The sequence below is a fragment of the Orycteropus afer genome, unplaced genomic scaffold (genome assembly GCF_000298275.1).
Source record: "Orycteropus afer afer isolate SDZICR_OR568_19922 unplaced genomic scaffold, OryAfe1.0 scaffold00120, whole genome shotgun sequence".
Classification (NCBI taxonomy): Eukaryota; Metazoa; Chordata; class Mammalia; order Tubulidentata; family Orycteropodidae; genus Orycteropus; species Orycteropus afer.
In genome coordinates this window covers 4,826,517-4,842,946 of record NW_006921707.1, presented here as the reverse complement: position 1 = coordinate 4,842,946, position 16,430 = coordinate 4,826,517, and positions in this window count along the sequence as shown.

Below are 16,430 nucleotides of genomic sequence, written 5' to 3'. Positions count from 1 at the left end.
GTTTGAGTAGGATTGGTATCAGTTCTTCTCTGAATGTTTTGTAGAATTCTCCAGTGAAACCGTCTGGGCCAGGACTTTTTTTAGTTGGTAACTTTTGATGACCTGTTCAATTTCTTCTTTTGTATGGGCCTGTTCAAATTTTCCACATCAGTCTGTGTTAGTTTAGGTAAGTGGTGTGTTTCTAGAAATCTGTTCATTTCTTTCAGATTTTCTAGATCACTAATTTTTAAAAAATTCTTTTTACTTCCATATTGCTCTTTCCTCCTTATTTTCCCTGATGGTTTATAATTAGATTTATTTCTTTTTTATACATAATTAACTTATGATCATATGTCTTTATTTGCCAAGATATGTTATTTCATCTTGTTTTCATTTTTACTCTGTACCTTTTATTTACACTTAAAATAACTTACATTTTATGTTTTTAAGTCAATTCCCTACCTTCAAGTAGATTTACTTCTATTTCTTTAAAAATATAATCAGTGCTTGTCATCTGTATTTTTCCTTTTTCTTTGTTCTCTACTCAAAAATGACTTCAAAATAGTTTAAAGGTTTAATGGTAGAAAACTTGAGAAAGGCACTGAGTTTTATAATTATAAAAACTTAAGTCATTTAAGTCTTTATGGAGCAAGCAGAGCCCATTTTATAAGGAAATATCCTACTGCTGATGTGAAATAATAGTTCAAAAAAAATTATCAATGACTGTCTCAGAACAGTGTCCTTCTATGGCTCAAACAGTTTGTGCTGAACTACTAACAGAAAGGTTGGACATTCAAAACCATCCAGCACAACCATGAAATAAAGACTTTGCAATCTACTTCCAAAAGATCATAGCCATTGAAAACCCTGGAGAGTGTAGTTTTACTCTGACACGTGGTGTCACCATGAGTTGGAAAATACACGGGAATAGGTTTTCTTTTTAAATCTCAGAATGCTCTTCACAGGTTTTTTGTTGAGGGCTGCTAGGGCATTTAACTTGATATCAACCTCCTCCAAACATTCCCAAAAGATGTTCTTTGTCCACTGGTCCACTTGTATACCACATACTATCTACTGATCGTGACCATGAATGAATTTCTGACTCCTTGGAAGAGACCCCTGCACCTTCCATGCTCTGTGTGTATTCTTACTCAGTTTTTCTTCCCATTGCACTTTTCAGATAAATTCAACAGTGTTCTTTTCATGCTTTCATTCCATCTTACCTTCAGCCTTCTCCAGGACTCACTTTGTATTTTAATATTCTGTCCTCTCTTTCCACTGGCATTTGAACATCCGAGATCTTACCTCTACAAGAAAAGTGGTAGCAATTACTTCTGAGATAAAACATCAATGACTTTGAATATTTTGTTTTCATTACTTATACATTTATAACTTACCTATGTAAATCAAATATTTGTTTGAAGTGCAACTTATAACTGTAATACTTATTTTTTGCAATGTTCCTCAGTGCCACAAAGAAAATTAAGGCCAAATCAGATGATCTAGTGAAATCTAGATAGTTATGAGATTAAGGGCAGATAAAGCAAGTGTAATGAAGACATCTCTGGGGTGAAGCATTAGTTATTCTATTTGGGGATAATAGTGATCTCTTTTCCAGTCAGAGAGGAAAGACATCATCTCCAAGAATGATGGCTCCACTCTCTTTGTGGTTGAAAAATTGGCCACACTGAAACATTCTTTGTGGTATATATATATGTGTGTGTCTGCTCTTTGGTAATGGAAGAAGTAATCAAGATTCCAGGGTTCTTTGATGTAGTTTTCAAGGAGAAGTTATAATAATGGATTTGGGACATCAATGGAAGGAGGCTTGTCTTATCATAGATTTTATTGGAAAAAGACTCTATTGGATGTGACACCTTGGACCATGTACCTGAGAGGAGCTAGCAAGCATGGGGACAAGAAGCAAATAATATACCACAAGGGAGCCATGGGTAGGATGCAACAAACAGGATAAGAAATCATCAGGAATGGAATTCACTGGATGTGGTTTTAGGAAAACAAAGATATAGATAATGTTGACCTGGGAATAAACTTAAAATGCACATACATGTACTTCAGATGAGGCACCATGCATTGAATTCTGAACATTCTAGAAACAAATACAAAATGAAAACTTGTTAATTACTCAAATGTTTCAAATGAACCAAAAGTGCAATAAAGACCCTTACGTTTTTCCCCCCAGGAGTCTATTTGTATGAGTTTATTTGTTTTTAATAGAGGTAGACAGAGGAAGGAGGGCTTTGAGGGAAACCTAGGTTATAAGAGGTTGTTACAGGATAATGGACAGGATACAAAGTCATCTAGCATCTTCTTGGCTCCCTGGACTTATTTTTGCAACTGTAGGAATCTGCACAGTTAACTAAAGATATTTTCCATGTGAGATAATTTCTGACAACAAAATAAAGCACAGTGTTATTTTACAGTTGGGATACATGGAAAGACATCAGTCAAAGCAGGGTAGAATTCTGCAGTGGGAGTGATAGACTAGTCAAGAGCAAGTAGAGTTCTGACAAAAATGGCAGATGTCCAGTAGGCGTGGCTAATGCCTTGTAGAAAAGAAGATCTCTGATAAACTGTTGGAAGCAATACATCTGAGACATCAATGGGACTTTCCAGAAATATTTTGAGGCAGGAGAACACTTTAGGAGAATGACTTCTTAAGGTTATTATAAATGCACAGGCTACAAAGGCAGTAGAAATTGTGTGTTTCTTAATAAACCTTATCTGTACTCATAGGCTATAGGGTCAGAGGTATCTGGGTAACAGTATATATGTATGCAGGGGAAAAAAGAAAACGTAACAGATGCTCAGGAGGTTGAAAATTATTCTTCATTCTTAGATAATATAGCAATATCTGGCCCAGGTCATCAGAAACAGGATACTGCCATGGTGGGTATTAATGCCTGACTTCCTTGCATTATTTCCTTCACCTTTTCTCAATAGTACTGATTTCCCTTTCAGAATCTTTGTGCTTTTGAGAAAAAAAAAAAAATTCTGCCTTTGGATTTAAGGTAGAGCATATGACCTACACAGACTAACCTAATAAGTACATTCTATCCATTTTATTATTGCTGGGTGCCCTCAAGTTGGCTCCAACTCATAGTGACCCTATGTGCAACAATGAGACACTCCCGGTTGTGAACCATCCTCTGCCATCACAGAGAGATGGGGGAAGAGGGATGCCAAGCTATGTAAAGATTGCCTGGGAGGAAGAGCTCAGAAAAACTCTTCCAGAGCCAATAAAGGGAGAAAGCTTTTCTAGAACCAGCACCTGAATTCAGACTTCCAGCCTTCTAAACTGTGATTTTAGGAGTCATAACGTAGTGGCTTGCATGTTGTTGTGTGGCTGGAGACTATGCCACCAGTATTTCAAATACCAACAAGGTCACCCATAGTGGACAGTTTTCAGTGGAGTTTCCAGACTAAGACAGACCAGGAAGAAGGAAGGAGTCATTCACTTCTCAGAGTTGGCAAGTGAAAACCTTATAAATAGCAGTGATACACTGTCTCAAATATTATGGAAAAGTTAATGAATGTCCCTGAAACATTCTATCCATAGGTCATAATAATTAAAATTTTAATATGTATTTTAAGCCATCTAATTTAAATTGTCCAAACAGGTTGAATATCCTTTATTCTCCTGGAAATGTTGGAACATCAATGCTGCCTGAAGTTGAAGAAATTTGTGAAGACATGAATGATCTGGATTCAATTGCATCCATATGGGACCTGAGGTAAAATCCAGTTTTATGGGATTACAGGTCAGAAGTCAGAACAGAATGAGACAAAGAAATAAGATCTTGGATACATAGTTAAATAATTTGATCAAGATTCACCTGAAGTCTACTCTTCCTATGATACTTTTAGTTACATGAGCAAGTGAATCCTCTCATAACTTAAGTATGTTGAGTGAGATTTTCTACTACTTAGTACTGAAGGAATTCTCACTAGAAAAGGTGTAAAGTATGGAACAATATCCCTAATAGCATTCTTAACACATTGTAAAGATTTTCTACTTACTTAAACAGGCAAGGCAAATTCCCATGGTGTCGTGAAACTAAATGAAATTGATAAACATATCTAGGTCTGCCTCCTGGAAGTCACTGGAACTGGAAAGAATTCCAGAAACCATATTCATCTGTATTTTGGACTATTCCATTCTAGTCCCTAAGCATGTAAAGAATAAAAATATACCTATTTATTTTGCCTTAAGTCATGCTGAACATAAATAAATGTTTAATGACTTTAGTAATTTTTTTGTTAACAATAATAAAATGACTTGAAATTGATATAGTATCAATTTTCTAGGAAAATAAAATTAGGAACCAAAACTATTTGGTTTAGGAAGCTCATAGAATTCATCACATGATCAGATATTTCAGTAGTATGCAAGTCTTCTTTATTGAAATCAGCTATGTATCAGATACTAAGCTAGGAGCCAGGAGCACAAAATGACTCATTGTGTTTCCTGCTTTACTAGTGCTCACAGTTTGGACCAGAAAAGGTATAAGGGCTTTGTTGTCTCACGTGCTAACTTTGATAAATTGGTTATGCTTTTTTACAGAACTGGGAGAAAAACACAGCTTGTATCTTGATTCAATCAGAAAGAGATGCTGGATCAAGGTTTATGTGAAGCCTGTAGAACCTGTATAATCCATTAATAATGTCTGCCATAGTACAAGAATGGCAAGTGCTGACACTAGGTCTAATATTTGCTGTCCATGGCTAAGGGCATAGAGTGTAGGTGTCAATTACAAGTCTTATATGCTTTCTGTAACTCACTCCAATAATAAGGTCCGAATCTCATGTACTGTACTCAAAAAGATAATAATTTGGCTTTGAAAATATGTTTGCACCCAAACCATAAAGATTCTTGGAAGCATTTTGAAGAAAATTATAAAATAAACTACAAGAATGTAAGAAAACTCTTCTGAAAAAAGAAATACTAGATGTCTTTCTTTTTCTTTAGCTTTATAAACTGAGTGTTGGAATTTATGAGTGATACTGGTATTCATCATTGACCACAGAAAATGATGGTCCTGAGTGGATGTGATAAATGTGGGCAAAGCAAGCACAGATTTTGTTGGACCTGATGATTTGTACACTCTTGCTTTTGCAGGACAGTTTGCTGAATCCAAATTTCCTGAGGAAGATGACATTTTCTCTAGTGGGATTTGGCCCAAGAAAGCAGTTTAAAATGGTTAGTGTGGATCAAGAAAAGAAAGGATATTTTAGTATTCTCATGTCTCTAATTTAATCCCAAAATGTGAGTCCTATACCCCCAGCACACTTAAATGGTTTTTGTAGCATGATGAAGGGGAGGAGGAGGGACTTCAACCTGCCAGAGCCACACAGATTTATACCTCATAATAGCTACCAGTGCACCGCAGTAAAATTTTACGTTTCAGCTAAATTACTAATGACTTTCAGGCCCGTGCCAGAAATATTAGAGTAGGCTTATAAAGGACATGAGAGAATGTACAAGCATTCTTAAGAGTGGTGTGTGTGTCTGTATGTGTGCATATGCGTGTGTTTTTCATTTGGGATTATGGGACACGTGCTCATCATTTTTTGGCATCTTGATTAAATATAATTAGGTGCTGGCAAGCCACCTTTCCCCCCTCTTGGATGCTGTGGCTTTTTTTGCATTTTCACATGGTTTATCCACAGGAGGTTAGAGCAGGAGGTTATTTTCTTGCCTTATGCCTTTACTCCAGGGGTGGCCACATTTTTTTGACGTATTGGGCTTCACAGTGATTTACAGATTAAGGCTCTGGCCTGCACCCAGGCCAACAGGGCTGCTGTTCTCTCTCGCTGACACATCTCACTGCTTGGAACCAGCAGCTTTTTGCTTACCCTCTCATTATAGTTCTTAGCCCACATTTCCTTTTGGCACAGAACAGTTGGTTATTTTGACGATGTGCTGGATTTGCCTCCTGCCTTTACCCCCTGCTGACTTGTGAAAATGACCACAGTAGAGGGAAGCAGGTGATGAAGCAGGGGGCTCCTATGCTGAGCCCCTCCCCAAACCCTCGATATTTCTTCTAAAGGGAAGAATTGATGTATTAGTTCCCCAGGGCTGCTGTAACAAAGGATCACAAATTGGATAGTTTGCAAGAACAGAAATTTATTGTCTTAATGTTTTGGAGACTGAGAGACTGAAATCAGGGTGCCAGTCCTGTTTATTTTTTCTGAGGGTTCTGGGGGAGATTCTATTTCATGTCTCCCTCCTTCTTTTGGTGATAGCTAGTATTTTTTGCTCTGTTTTCACATGGCTATGTTCCCTCTGTGTGTCTATGTCTCTGCTCTGTTATAAGGACACTAACCATTCTGGTCAGTTGAATTTCGAGTTATAGTGACACTATGTAAAAATAATCCAAGAAGCTGGACTTGGAAGAAGACTTATTAACAAGCTGAAGATGAAACAACCTTGCTTGCTGAAAGTGAAGAAGACTTGAAGCAGTTACTGATGAAGATCAAAACTACACACTTCAATATCAATTACACTTTAACATAAAGAAAACTAAAATCCTCACAGGAGCTCTGGTAGCATAGTGGCTAAGGCACTGGACTGCTAACCAGAGGGCTGGCGGTTCAAACCCACCGGCAACTCCTCGGAAGGAAGATGGGGCAATCTACTTCCATAGTGATACTGCCTCGGAAACCCAAGGAGGGGTCGCTGTGAGTCAGGTCTGACTCAACGGCACATAACAACAACAACAAAATCCTCACAACTGAACTAATAAGCAACATCATGATAATTGGAGAAATGATTGATACTGTCAAGGTTTTAATTTTACTTGGATCTGCAATCAATGCCCATAAAATGAACAGTCAAGAAATCAAATCAAATCAAGTGGATTTGCACTGGACAAATCCACTACAAAAGACCTCCTTATAGTATTACAGAACAAAGATGTTATTTTGAAGATGTATTAGTTCCCCAGGGCTGCTGTAACAAAGTATCACAAATTGGATAGTTTACAAGAACAGAAATTCTTGATTCAAGCCATGGTATTTTCAATTGTCTCATATGCATGTGAGAGCTGGACAGTGAACAAGGAAGATTGAAGAAAAATTGATGCATTGGAAGTGTGATATTGCAGAGGAATATTGAAAATACCACGGACTGTCAGAAGAACAAACAAATTTGTCTTGGAAGAGTGCAGCCAGAACGCTCCTTAGAAATGAGAATAGACACACTTACTCTGTCATACTTTGGTCATGTTATCAGAAGGGACTAGTCCCAGGATAAGGATATCATGCTTGGTAGAGAGTCAGCAAAAAAGGGAAAGGCCCTCAACAAGATGGATTGAGACAGTGGCTGCAACTTTGGGCTCAAACATGGCAATGATTGTGAGTATGGTGCAGGTCTGGGCAATGTTTCTTTCTGTTGTACCTGTGGCCACTGTGTTAGGCTGAATTCTCTACAGAAACAAAACCAGTAAAGCTTATATAGAGAGAGAAAGAGAAATTTATATTAGGAAAATGGCTCACACACTTATAGAATCTGGCAAGTCCAAAGTTCTTGGATCAAACATCAAGCTGGAGACTTTTCCTGACTCACGCAGCTGTAGGGGCTGAGGAGCTCAAGGTTGGCAGGCAGTTTTGGCTGTTGACTCCAACGAATGACAAATCCAAGATCTCCAGGCCGAATGGTGGATTATTTGCTCATTGACAGATGTAGGCAACACAACAGAATCCCGATCCACAGAAGAAGAGTGTCTCTTTTCCCAGGATGTCCATAAGTATATTAGAAGCAGGTCACACCCCTAGGGAAACCCCCTTTCAACAGATTGGCTGCTCAAAACATATACATCTAATCCCATCATTGGAAAAACCCACATCACAAATGCTTAAACCACACAGAATTGTGGTCCAGCCAAGCTGACACACAACTCCAACTATCACAGTCACTATGGGTCATAATCAACTTGATGGCACCTAACAACAACAATCTATTTTGGATTAGAACCCACACTACTCCACTGTGACCTCATGTTAACTTAACTGATAACATCTTCAAAGACCTTATTTCCAAACATCACTGTCACAGGTACTAGAGGTTAGAACTTCAATATGTCTTTTTTGAGGCACAATTCCGTCCATAGCAGTTGTTTAGCAGTTATTTTGCAGAAGCCAAAGGTTTGCTTTGCCACATTTAAGTCAGTGAGTTCTCTCATTCTCTGTTGTCATTTCTTTTCTATTGTAAACATCATTAGTGAACTCAGTTAGTTCACAGCACCTGGGATAGGTAAGTTGGGATCTCTTTGGCTAGTTCTACTGTAAGAACATTGATTTTTTCTCTCAATACTCACAAGACACTTCGTAAAAGTACATCTCTTTCTCTATGACAATGTTTCTATATGGCTGATGCTTATACCCACTAATTCACAAATGTCCAAAAATTGAAAAACAAAATATTGTTAAAAGTAACTGTCCTAAAATCAAGAGCAAAAGTGATAAAAAATTTTATATAATAATTAAAAACCCTCACAAAGCCTAGTGTTTATATTTATGTATTTTTGTCTCTCAAGTTTTATTTATATTCTTTACCCGGAATTGCCAACATATAATATGGTTTTTATTTAATTTTTTTATAACAGTAAATTTTCATATTGGTTTATTTTATAAGAATCCATTTTTTTGTAGTCATTCACATTTTCATCCTTCATGCTTTAAACTCTATTATTATTACTTGTTGATAATTCTTACTGTATAATTATTATACTTTTAAAATTAAGGAGGCCCCACATTAAGTTATACAGCAAAACATTTCCACAACAATGGACACATTTCTACTGCGTATAAGATCCCAGTCATATGTGTTGATTTCTATAGGACAATTTTGCCTATCACTCATCTGCCAGTTTGCCTGTGATCCTGGAAGTGTTGCCATTGGTATTTCTAATGCCAACAGAGTTTCTCATGGTGGACTGGATTCAGAAAAAAAACTTCTAAACTAAGACAGACTAGGAAGCAGGACCTGGAGATCTACTCCTGAAAAAATTGACCAGTGATAACCTTATGAATAGCAGCAGAACCTTTTCTGGTATAGTGCCAGACCCTGAGCCCCTCAAGTTGTAAGGAACTCAAAATATGATCAGGGAAGAGCTGCCTCCTCAAAGGAGAGTTGACCTTAATGTTATGGATGGAGTAAAGCTTTCAGGACTTTCATTTGCTAATGTGGCATGACTCAAAAAGAGAAGAGACAACTGCAAACATACATTAATAATCAGAACATGGAATGCATGAAGTATGAATTTAGAAAAATTGGAAGTTGTCATAAAAAAATGGAACACATAAAGATTGATATCTTACCTATAAGTGAGCTGAAATGGACTGGTATTGGCCATTTTGAATTGGCAGTGATTTAGTCTACTATGCTGGGAATGACATATTAAAGAAGAATGATGTCACAATTATTGTAAAAAAAAAAAAAACAAGACATATCCTGAAGTACCACTTTGCCAGTGATAGGATAATACCCATAAGGGTACAAGGAAAACCAGTTAATAGACTATCATACACATTTACACACAAACAACTAATGCCAAGATAAAGAAATGGAAGACTTTAACAATTTGTCTAGTGTGAAATTGACCAAAGATGTAATCAAGATGTATTGAAAAGTACTAGTGATTGGAACACAAAAGTTGGAAACAAAGAAAATGGATCAGTAGTTGGAAAACATGGCCTTGATGATACAAGCAATGCCAGAGATCATATGATAGAATTTTGCAATACCAATGACTTATTCACTGTAAATACTTTTTTTTTTTAAACAACAGAAATAATGACTATACATGTGGACTTCACTAAATGAAATACATGGGAATCAAACAATACTATAGAAAGTGACTACGGAGAATCTCAATATCATCAGTCAGAAAAAGACCAGGGGCCAACTGTGGAAAAGACTATCAATTGCTCATATGCAAGTTCAACTTGAAGCTGAAGAAAATTAAAACAAGTCCATGAAAGCCAAAGTATGACCATGAGTGTATCCCACCTGAATTTACATACCATCTCAAGGATAGATTTAATGCCTTGAGCATCAGTGATGGAAGAGTGGACGAATTGTGGAATGACATCAAGAACATTCATTGTACAGGGAAAATGAAAAAGGTCATTAAAAAGATAGAAACAAAGAAAACATCAAAATAGATGTCGGAAGAGAATCTGAAACTTGCTTTTGAACATAGAGTAGCTAAAGCAAAAGAAAGAAATGATTAAGTCAAAGAGCTGAGCAGATTTCAAAGGGCAGCTCAAGAAGACAAAGTATTACCATGAAATGTGCAAAAACCTAGAGTTAGAAAACAAAAAAAGAAGAATATACTTGACATTTCTTGAGCTGAAAGAACTGAAGAAAAGTCTCAATACTTCAGTTTCAATATTGAAGGATTCTATGGACAAAATATTGAACATTACAGGAAGCATCAAAAGATGATGGAAGGAATACAGATAATCAGTGTATCAAATAAAATTGGTCAATGTTCAATTATTTCAGGAGATAGCATAGTATCAAGAAAAATGGTATTAAAGGAAGAAGTCCAAGATATACTGAGGCACTGGCAATAAAACAAATCTCTTAGAATTGATGGAATGCCATTTGAGATGTTTAACAAACCAATGCAATTCTAGGAGCACTAACTCATCAATACCAAGAAACTTGGAAAAGCTACCTGATCAACTGACTGAAAGAGATCCATATTTGTGCCCATCCCCAAAAAACGTGATCCTACAGAATGTGGAAATTATCTAACAATATTATTAATGTCACACACAAGTAAAATCTTGCTGAAGATAAATCAAAAATGATTGCAGCAGTATATTGACAGGGCACTTCCAGAAATGCAAGCTGGACTCAGAAGAGGATGTGGAATGAAGGATGTCATTGCTAATGTCAGACAGATCTTGGCTGAAAGCAAAGAATACTAGAAAGATGTTTACTTGTGTTTTATTGACTATGCAAAAGTATTCAATTGTGTGGATCATAACAAATTATGCATACCATTGAGAAGAACAGGTATTCCAGAACACTTAATTGTGCTCATGAGGAACCTGTACATAGACAAGGAGGCTGTCATTTGAACAGAACAAGGAGATACTCCATGGTTTCAAATCAGGAAGGGAGTGTGTCAGAGTTGTATCCTTTCAGCATACTTATTGAATTTTTATGCTGAACAAATAATCCAAGAAGCTGTAATATATGAAGAAGAGTATGGCATCAAGGTTGGAGGAAGACTCATTAACAACCTGTGATATGCAGATGACACAATTTTGCTTGCTGAAAGTGAACATAACTTGAAACATTTATTGATGAAGATGAAAGATAACATTCTGCAGCATGGATTACATCTCAACATAAAGAAAATGAAAATCATCACAACTGGACCAATAAGCAGCATCATGACAAATGGAGAAAAGATTGAAGTTGTCAAAAATGTCATATTACTTGGTTCCACAATCAACACCCATGGAAGCAGCAGCCAAGACATCAGATTACATATTGTGCTGAGATAATCTGCTGCAAAAGACCTCTTTAAAATGCTGAAGAGCAAAGATGTCTCTTTGAAGATTAAGGTGCACCTAACCCAAGCTATGGGATTTTCAATTGCCTCATATGGATGTGAAAGCTGGACAATGAATAAGGAAGACCGAAGAAGAGTTGATGCTTTTGAGTTGTGATGTTGGCAAAGAATAGTGAAAGTACCATGGACTGCCAAAAGAACTAACAAATGTATCCTGCATGAAGTGCAGCCAGAATGCTCCTTGGAAGTGAGAATGGCCAGGCTTCATCTCACCTACTTTGGTCATGCTATCAGAAGGGATCATTCCTTGGAGAAGGATATCATGCTTGATAAAGTGGAGGGTCAATGAAAAAGGGGAAGGTCCTCAACAAGATGGATTGACATAGTGGCTGCCACAATGGGCTCAGGTATAGCAAGGATCATGAGACTGGCACAGGACCAGTCATTGTTCCATTCTGTTGTACAAAGGGTTGCTGCGAGTCAAAGATAACTTGACAGCACCTAACAACAGAGGCAGAAAGGGGGATCTCACTACCATCAAGAGAAGAGCTGGAGGTGAAGTGGAAAGCATCTTTGGTCCCAAGAACCCTGCGTTGGACCTCCTTGCATAAGATATGTGTGGCAGAGAAAGACGCCCAGCTGAGAGTGATGTCTGGGTGAGAGACAGCCACAGTGAAGCCAAGACGCAGGAGACAGAGTGGCTAGACCACAGATTTAGAAAGCTGAGTGTCCTTGGGTAGGAGGCTTGCTGGTGGAAGTGGGGTGCACATAGTTGTACCTATCAGCAGAGTTATAAAAAGCTTGGTAACACTTGCCTGAGCAGGACAGAGGCTAGGCCAAAAGGACAAGGGCCAAGGGCCAAGGGCCACTTTACCAAGCAAGAGGGGAGACTGTCCTGATTGAAGTATTGTATCCTGAGAGCACTCCTGAACTTGACTTATACCCTGTTACTTCCCTAGTAAACCCTATAATCATGAGTACTGTCTGAGAGTCATATGTGGCCATGGCAATGAATTATTGCACCCAGCAGAAAAGTAGTAAATGCTATGGGAAGGATGGTTAGCGTCAGAATTGGTAAAAAGGCTGAAAGGTGACAACATGTTTGGCCTCATAGGAATAAGCCTTGGATTACTGTTGGTAATTACTGTCTCCCCTCATGAGGTTGGAGGAGGTCGGAAGATGCTGCCTTCATGCTCTTTTTAGCAATATCAAACAACATCTTTAATATCATATGCCAGTACAATTTTGCTACACAACCCAAATGCAACTATTGACATGGAGTAGGATGCGACTCTCTTGGGTTTCCGAGGTGGTATCACTACGGAAGAAGATTGCCCAAACTTCCTTCCAGGGAGTGGCTGGTGGGTTTGAGCTGCCAGCCTTCTGGTTAGCAGTCAAGTGCCTTAGGCACTATGCTACCAGAGCTCCCAAATTTTGCTTAATATATTTTAAAATCAGTTGCAGCAGTACATCAACAGGGAAATGCCAGATATTCAAGCCAGTTTGAGAAGAGGATGTGGAACGAAAGCTGTAATTGCTGCTATCAGATGAATCTCGGCTGAAAGAAGATAATACCAGAAATAAGTTTATCTGTGTTTTATTGACTATGCAAAGGCATTAGACTGTGTGAATCATAATAAATTATATGTAACATTATGAAGAATAGGAATTCCAGAACATTTAATTGTGCTCATTTGGACCCTGTACTTAGATCAAGAGGCAGTCGTTCAAACAGAACAAAGGAATACTGTGTGATTTAAATAAGAAAATGTATTCATGAGTGTGATGGTTCAGGTTGTGTGTCAACTTGGCTGGGTCATGATTCTAAGTGGCTTAACAGTTATGATGTAGTCATCCCCCATGATGAGATCTGATATAATGTAATCACCTCCATGATGAAATCTGCTTTTAGCAACCAATAAATTGAAAGAGAGTTTCCCTCTTTGTGAGCTGCTTCCAATATATGTGGAAAAGCTCTCCAGCTTCTTGCTAGATCTGGATCCTGCATATGGCTCCTTATCGTCTCCAGTTCTTGGGCTTGAACAACTGGCCTGCCATATTGTCTGTTAATCTTGAGATTGTTATCTTCACAGTCTATGAGCCAGTATCCTGCCATCTTACTTGCTGGTCTTGGATTTGTCAGCCTCCAAAGCCAATAGCTTGCTATACTACCTGTTGATTGTCAGCTTCTGCAGCTACATGAGTTGGGAGAAGCCTCCAGCTTGACATCTGAGCCATGGATTTGAGATTTTCCAGCCTCTACAACTGTGTGAGCCTTTTCCTTGAGACAATTTTTTTTTTTTTTTTTCTCTAACTCACTCTGTCTATATGTACCAGCTTCTCTGGTTTTGTTTCTCTATGGAACCCAGCCTATGACATCTAGTACTGAGAGTAGTTCTAGAGAAAAAAAAAAGTCATAAGGATGAGTTTTCTAAATTGATTCTGAAGTCTTCTGATTAGTCATAAAAGTGCTGATGACTCTTCCTCCTTTAGTAAAGAGGGTACTGTTAATACATAGTGTGAAGTGGGAATATTAATACACAAAATAGCACCATTAATAAGTCAAGTATTGGTGAGAAGTATGGCTCTGGGTGTTTGCATATTTTATACTTTTCTGTAATTTTGTCAGAATGAGCAGTATAAGAAAGTTGGTTGGTTGGTCCTACTATTGTCAAATTGGTGAAAGAATGAGATGAGCTCAGCACTTCAGAGTCGCCATTTAAGCATCACATAAAATAGCTCAGTGCTTCCACTTGTGCCCTGAAAAAAAACATTATTTCTTATAGTAACAGAGCTGATATTGCTAACTATTTAACCCAGAGTCTTATCATAAGAATGGCTGAATTACAGCACCAATTGAATTGCTGACTATAAATGGTGTCTTAAATTAAAGTGAAGGTGTCAATTGGGAAGAAATGGGATACTTAAACTTTGGATGAGGACATATGGGCAGATAATCCTGGTACCAGTGATACTGATCCTCTAAATTCAGTTGAATTGCTCTTACCAGAAGATCCATCCCCCTTGCCCTCATCTGATGAGGCTAATCCAGCTGCGCTGGTGTGGTAGTTAAGTTTGCGTGTCAACTTGGCTAGGCTTGGTTGAGTGGCTGGGCAGCTGGATGTAGTGTTCCCCATGATGAGACTGGTAATCAACTCCATAGTGGAATCTACTGTGAGCAGTTGAGTAGCTGCCTTAGGGATGTGGTCTGTTTCCTGTATATAAGCAGAAGTCTTGGGGAACAGTCTCTAGCTTATGCCACCTTGAACCCTGCACATAGCTGTGCCATTGTTCAGCAGCCTGCCATGCTCTGCTGACCCTTGGGACTTTCAGTGGACATGAATGAATGGCCTGCCATGTGGTTTGGTAACATTGAGACTGTGCTTTTTTACTTGTCCACCTTGGACTTATCAGTCTCAGCATCCAGCAGCTGTCTGAGTGAAGAAAAGCCTCTAGATCTAGTGGGCCAGGAGCAGGAGGCAGAGCTGCAGCCTAAGGCTAAGGGGCTTTCCCCCATCCCCTAGAGCCTGGCACTTGGAACTTGGACTTAAAGCCTCCAAATTGTGAGAATAAACTCCTGTTTCTTAAGCCATCCCATTTGTGGCATATTCCTGTCAGAGTGTCATTATTGTTGGCATTGTTATGTGCCATTGAGTCAGATCCAACTCATAGTGACCCCTCCTTGAGTGTCCAAGGCAGTATCACTACGGAAGTAGATTGCCCCATCTTTCTTCCGAGGAGTGGCTGGTGGGTTTGACCCACTAGCCTCCTTGTTAGCAGTCAAGTGCTTTAGGCACTATGCTACCAGAGCTTCCTGAGTGTCACTAGGTAACCAAAACATCCTGCTTAGTCATTGTCGGAGATATCACCTAGGGTGGTTCCTGGGACATTTTCTAGGGCATTGACTGAGGCAGATGCTTTACAAGACACTGCTGAATGTTCCTAGGAACCACTCCTAGCACTCATTGCTGATTCTAGACCTATAACTAGACTTAAATCCCAGACAGCCCCGGAAGGTGAAGTACAAAGTGTGACCCATGGAGAGGTACACTACAATCCAAAAGAACTGCTCAATTTTTCTAATGTATACAAACAGAAATCTGGAGAATATGTGTAGGAATGGCTATTAAGGGTGTGGGTATTGGTTGGTGCAAGTAACATAAATTTATCTGAGTTTATTGGTTTGGCCCCACTAAGCACAGACTCTTCATTCAGTATTTCAGCTCAAGAGGTTAGAAAAGGATCAAATACTTTATTTGGTTGGTTTACTGAAGCATGGATTTTGCAGTGGCCTACACTAAGTCAAGTTGAAGTACCAGACATGCCTTGGTGTACTGTAGAAGAAGGTATCAAAGGCTTAGGGAATTTGGCATGTTAGAGTAGATTTGTCAGACTAGACCCATAGACCCACACATGGAGTGCCCAGAGGGCACACTTTATACCACAACAGTGAAGAACAAATTTGTGAAGGGACCCTACTATCCTTGAAGACTGCTGTGATTGTTATTTTATCAAAGCCAGATTTGACAGTGGAAATGTCCTAATTGAATTAAGGGATCTAACTACAATGGGGCTAATTGGACCTCTTGGTGGAAAGGGCCAAGTGACAGCACTTAATTGACAAGGACAAGGTTGGCATGGCTACCATAATGGACAGCAGAGTCAAAGCGGTAATCAGAATAGTCTAACTTGTATGGACTTATGACCTTGACTACTTAGGCATAATGTCCCTTGGAATGAAATAGATGTTGTTGTTGTTGTTAAGTGCCGTCGAGTCGTTTCTGACTCATAGCGACCCCATGTGCAGCAGAACAAAACACTGCCCGATCCCGCGCCAGCCCCACAATCCCTGCTATACTTGAGCCCATCATTGCAGCCACCGTGTCAATCCATCTC